This window comes from Rhinopithecus roxellana, chromosome 2, assembly GCF_007565055.1.
Source record: "Rhinopithecus roxellana isolate Shanxi Qingling chromosome 2, ASM756505v1, whole genome shotgun sequence".
NCBI classification, from domain to species: Eukaryota; Metazoa; Chordata; class Mammalia; order Primates; family Cercopithecidae; genus Rhinopithecus; species Rhinopithecus roxellana.
Window position 1 is genome coordinate 142964911 of NC_044550.1, and position 5970 is coordinate 142970880.

Genomic DNA, 5970 nt, shown 5'->3' on the forward strand with positions numbered 1-5970 from the left:
CACCACAACCTCCGCCTCCTGGGTTCAAGCGTTTCTCCTGCTTCAGCCTCTCTAGTAGCTGACGTTATAGGTGCCTGCCACCAAGTCCAGCTAATTTTTGTATTTTTAGTAGTAGAGACAGGGTTTCACCATGTTGGCCAGGCGGGTCTGGAACTCCTGATCTTGTGTGATCTGCCCACCTTAGCCTTCCAAAGTGCTGGGATTACAGGCGTGCACCACCATACCAGGCTATTGCAATAACATTTGTATTTACAACATTTCAATTCATCTGAAAAGTAAAATAATATTGTTTAGAAAAAAATTATACTTTTGAAGTTCTCCTGCCATATTTATTAAATATATGCATACCATTATTATCTCCATTTTAGAGATAAAAAGCTAGAATTATAAAACATTTATTTAGGGGTTGGGCGCAGTGTCTCCCTTCTGTAATCCCAGCATTTGGGGAGGCCAAGGCAGGAAGATCACTTGAGTTTAGGATTTTGAGACCAGCCTGGGCAACATAGGGAGATGCTATCTCTACAAAAACATTAAAACATCAGCTGAGTGTGGTGGCACACACTGTCTCAGCTGCTCAGGAGGCTGAGGTGGGAAGATTGCCTGAACCCAGGAGTTTGAGGCTGAAATGAGCCATGATTGTACCACTACACTCCAGCCTAGGCAACAGAGAGAGACCCTGTCTCAATCAAAAAACAAATTTATTTAATAGTGAGTTGATGATAGCACTTAAACCTAACATATGAAAGGGTTTTAAAAAATGTGGCCGGGCACAGTGGCTCACGCCTGTAATCCCAGCACTTTGGGAGGCCAAGGCAGGCAGATCACCTGAGGTCAGGAGTTTGAGACCACGCTGGCCAACATGGAGAAACCCATTTCTACTAAAAATACAAAAATTAGCCAGACATGGTGGTGTGTTCCTGTAATCCCAGCAACTCAGGAGGCTGAGGCATGAGAATCGCTTGAACCTGGGAGGCGGAGGTTACAGTGAGCCAAGATCGCACTACTGCACTCCAGCCTGGGAGACAGAGGAAGACTCCGTCTCAAAAAAAAAAAAAAAAAAATGGTCGGGTGCGGTGGCTCACACCTGTAATCCCAGCACTTTGGGAGGCCAAGGTGGGTGGATCACGAGATCAGGACATCGAGACCATCCTGGCTAACACGGTGAAACCCTGTCTCTACTAAAAAATACAAAAAAAAAAAAAAAAAAAACTAGCCGGGCAAGGTGGCGGGCACCTGTAGTCCCAGCTACTGGGGAGGCTGAGGCAGGAGAATGGCGTAAACCCAGGAGGCGGAGCTTGCAGTGAGCTGAGATCACTTCACTGCACTCCAGCCTGGGCAGCAGAACGAGACTCCGTCTCAAAAAAAAAAAAAAAAAAAAAAATGTATTTCACGTAAAACAGTCCCCACTCAGCTGCCATCAGTCACCAAATGGTGAGAAGACAGATCACCCACAAAGATGATGCCACAGATAGCGAATTGCAAAAGCTGATTGTTGGAGGACAGTTGCATGAACAAGAAATGTTATGGGAGGGTTGCTAAAACTCTAATCTCTCAAGGTAACCCTTTTAGGAGTGATTGAAGGTATGTTTTCTTTGGTTCTGCCACTCCTGAGTCACCTTTATTTCTCCTAGAACTGTCATGTTTCTCTGGAAAAGAACCATGCTCTCAGAGAAGCAGACATATTCCTTAAGAGATTTACCAGATGTGAGAATTTAGTTGTAGCCCTGTATTTCCCAGCTTCCTGTGGGTTTGTATAAGCATTCCCTGAAAAGGATTCTCACTTGTCGACTATCATGAAAATGTAAGAAGAGGTATGTGTATGTTTATATCCATAGTATTAGGCAGGGTTCCCCAGAGGAAAACAACAAATAGGGTGTGTGATTGTGGAGGGTGACAAGTTTCATGATCTATAGGATGAGTTGGCAAGCTGAAAAGCTGATGGTTTACTTCCAGTCAGAGTCTGAAGGCCTGGGAACCAGGACAGCAATGTTTCGGTTTGAGTCTAAAGGGAAGAAAAATTATCTTATATTTGAGATAGCTTTTTTGGTCAGTTTTTTTGGTGAATTGTTTTGTTCTGTTCAGGCCTTCAACTGATTGGATGAGACCCACGCACATTAGGGAAGGCAGTCTGCTTTACTCAGCCTGCAGATTCAAATACTGTGTATGTGTGTGTGTGTGTGTGTGTGTGTGTGTGTGTGTGTGTGTGTGTGTGTGTGTGTGTTTGAGACGGAGTCTTGCTCTGTCGCCCAGGCTAGAGTGCAGTGGCACGATCTTGGCTCACTGCAACCTCTGCCTCCCGGGTTCAAGCAATTCTCCTGCCTCAGCCTCCCGAGTAGCTGGGATTACAGGCGCCTACTACCACACCAGGCTAATTTTTGTGTTTTTAGTAAAAACGGGGTTTCACCATGTTGGCCAGGCTGGTTTCGAACTCCTCACTCCCTGATCCACCCGTCTCGGCCTCCCAAAGTGCTGGAATTACAGGCGTGAGCCACCACACCCAGCCTGTTTGTTTGTTTTTTAAGAGGCAGGGTCTTGCTCTGTCACCCAGGCCAGAGTGGTGCAGTGGTATGATCCTTGCTCACTGCAGCTTTGAACTCCTGGGCTAAAGTCATCCTCCTGCTTCAGCCTCCTGAGTAGCTGTGACTACAGGCCTGTGCCACCATGTACAGCTAATTTTGTTTTAGGGAGACAGGATCTTGCTGGGTTGCCCAGGCTGATCTTAAACTTCTGGTCTTAAGTGATCCTCTTACCTCGGCCACCCAAAGCACTAGGATTACAGCCATAACCCACCTCACCCAGCCCTCAAATGTGCCTAGAAACACTTTCATAGACACACTGAGAATGTTTTACCAAGTATCTGGACACCCCATGGCATAATCAACTTGATACATAAGATTAACCATGGCCAGGCGTGGTGGCTCATGCCTGTATTCCCAGGACTTTGGGAGGCCAAGGTGGGCGGATCACCTGAGGTCAGAAGTTTGAGACCAGCCTGGCCAACAGGGTAAAACCTCGTCTCTACTGAAAATACAAAAATTAGCCGGGTATGGTGACATGTGCCTATAGTCCCAGCTACTCGGGAGGCTGAGGCAGGAGAATTGTTTGAACCCGGGAGGTGGAGGCTGCAGTGAACTGAAAATACAGGAAAATAAAAAATAAAAATAAAAAAAAAGAAGATTGTCATTCCATAATTAAGAGAAGGAGAAAACCATCTCTGAAATTTTGCTGTTTGGGCTGGGCGTGGTGGTTCAGCCCTGTAATCCCTGCATTCTGGGAGACCAACCTGGGAGGATTGCTTGGGCCCAGGAGTTTGAGACCAGCCTGGGCAATGTAGTGAGACTTCATCTCTATACTTTTTTTTTTTTTTTTTTTTGAGATTGAGTCTGCCTCTGTTGCCCAGGCTAGAGTGCAGTGGCATGATCTCGACTCACTGCAACCTCCACCTCCTGTATTCAAGCTATTCTCCTGCCTCTTCCTCCCAAGCAGCTGGAACTACAGGCGCCCACCACCACGCCTGGCTAATTTTTGCATTTTTAGTAGACACGAGGTTTCACTATATTGGCCAGGCTGGTCTTGAACTCATGACCTTGTGATCCCCTTGCCTCGGCCTCCCAAAATACTGGGATTGCAGGCATGAGCCACCATGCCTGGCCGATAATCTTTTTTTTTTTTTTTTTTTTTGAGATGGAGTCTGGCTCAGCTGCCCAGCCTGGAATGTGGTGGCACAATATCGGTTCACTGCAACCACTGTCTCCCATGTTCAAGCAATTCTCCTGTCTCAGACTCCTGAGTAGCTGGGCTTACAGGCACCCGCCATCATGCCCAGCTAATTTTTTTTTTTTTTTTTTGTATTTTAGTAGAGACAGTGTTTTACCATGTTGGCCAGGCTTATCTTGAACTCCTGATCTCAGGTGATCCGCCCACCTTGGCCTCCCAAAGTGCTAAGATTACAAGTGTGAGCCACCACACCCAGCCAATTTTTTTTTTAATTAGCCGGGCCTGGTGCCCAGAAGGTCAAGGCTGCAGTGAGCTATGATCATGCCACTGCGCTCCAGCCTAGGTGAAAGAGTGAAACCTTGTCTCAAAAAGAAATTTTGCTGTGTTTGCCTTATACTTCTGACCGTGGTGGAACAATTGATAGTGGATTAGTTCTCCCCCTGAAATCAACTGTAAAACTGGACAAAACATATGCAGCAACTATATTCTGGCAGTATAAAGTAAACAGCAGAAGACTGCAATTTCTGAGAGAAAGGAAACTCATGAGGTGAGCCCCATGATTGATCAGCTGTCTGCTTGGGGACAACTCCCTAACTATAATGCAGAGGGCTTGATTCTGACCAGAACATAGCGGTCCTGCTGACTGAGGTCGTAGATATGAGAGTCTGGGACCGCTGAGCTAAGTGAAATCTCTGGGGCCAGGCATTAGAGAGGAACCAAGCTATGCAGAAAGGTCCTTATCTATCAACACAGAAAAAGCATTTGACAAAATTTCTTTTTCTTTCGTTTTTTTCCCCACGCTACACAGATGCTTTTTTTTTTTTTTCTTTTTCTTTTTCTTTTTTTTTTTTTGAGAGAGTCTCACTGTGTCACCCAAGCTGGAGTGAAGTGTCATGATCTTGGCTCACTACAACTTCCACCTTCCAGGTTCAAGTGATTCTCCTGCCTAAGCCTCCTGAGTAGCTGGGACTGCAGACACCCACCACCATGCCGTTAATTTTTTTTTTTCGTACTTTTAGTAGAGATGGGGTTTCACCATGTTGGTCAGTCTGGCCTCGAACTCCTGACCTCAAGTGATCCACCCACCTCGGCCTCCCAAAGGGCTTGGATTAGAGGTGTGAGCCACTGCACCTGGCCTTTTTGTTTTGTTTTGTTTAGAGAGAGAGATGGAGTCTCAGTATGTTACCCCCAAGTTGGTCTAGAACCCCTGGGCTCAAGCAGTCCTTTCACCTCAGCCTCCCAAAGTGTTGGGCCTACAGGCGTGAGCCACCACACTCAGCCCAACATTCAACAAAATTTAATAACCATTCATGCCATAAATTATCAGGGAACTAGGAATAGATGAGCACTTCCTTTGAAGTTTAAGTAGAAATATGTACAAAAATTACAACTAGCATATTTAATGGTAAAACAGTGAAATGCTTTCTCCTCAAGACTGGGAATAAAGCTAGGATAACCACATTTACCACTTCCATTACATTGTTTCAGAGGTCTTTTTGAATGTAGCAAGACAAAAATAAAGATATAAAAATTCAAGGCCGGGCGCGGTGGCTCAAGCCTGTAATCCCAGCACTTTGGGAGGCCGAGACGGGCGGATCACGAGGTCAGGAGATCGAGACCATCCTGGCTAATACGGTGAAACCCCGTCTATACTAAAAAATACAAAAAACTAGCCGGGCGACGAGGCGGGCGCCTGTAGTCCCAGCTACTCGGGAGGCTGAGACAGGAGAATGGCGTGAACCCGGGAGGCGGAGCTTGCAGTGAGCTGAGATCCGGCCACTGCACTCCAGCCTGGGCGGCAGAGCAAGACTCCGTCTCAAAAAAAAAAAAAAAAAAAAAATTCAAAAGTCGGCGGGGTGCCGTGGCTCAAGCCTGTAATCCCAGCACTTTGGGAGGCCGAGACGGGCAGATCACGAGGTCAGGAGATCGAGACCATCCTGGCTAACACGGTGAAACCCCGTCTCTACTAAAAAAATACAAAAAACTAGCCGGGTGAGGTGGCGGGCGCCTGTAGTCCCAGCTACTCAGGAGGCTGAGGCAGGAGAATGGCGTGAACCCGGGAGGCGGAGCTTATAGTGAGCCGAGATCGTGCCACTGCACTCCAGCCTGGGCGACAGAGCGAGACTCCATCTCAAAAAAAAAAAAAAAAAATTCAAAAGTCCTGGAATTTGAAGTCTAAGAACCAGGAGCTCCAATGTCTAAGCATGGGAGAAGATGAATGTCCCAGCTCAAAAAGAGAGAGAGTGAATTTGC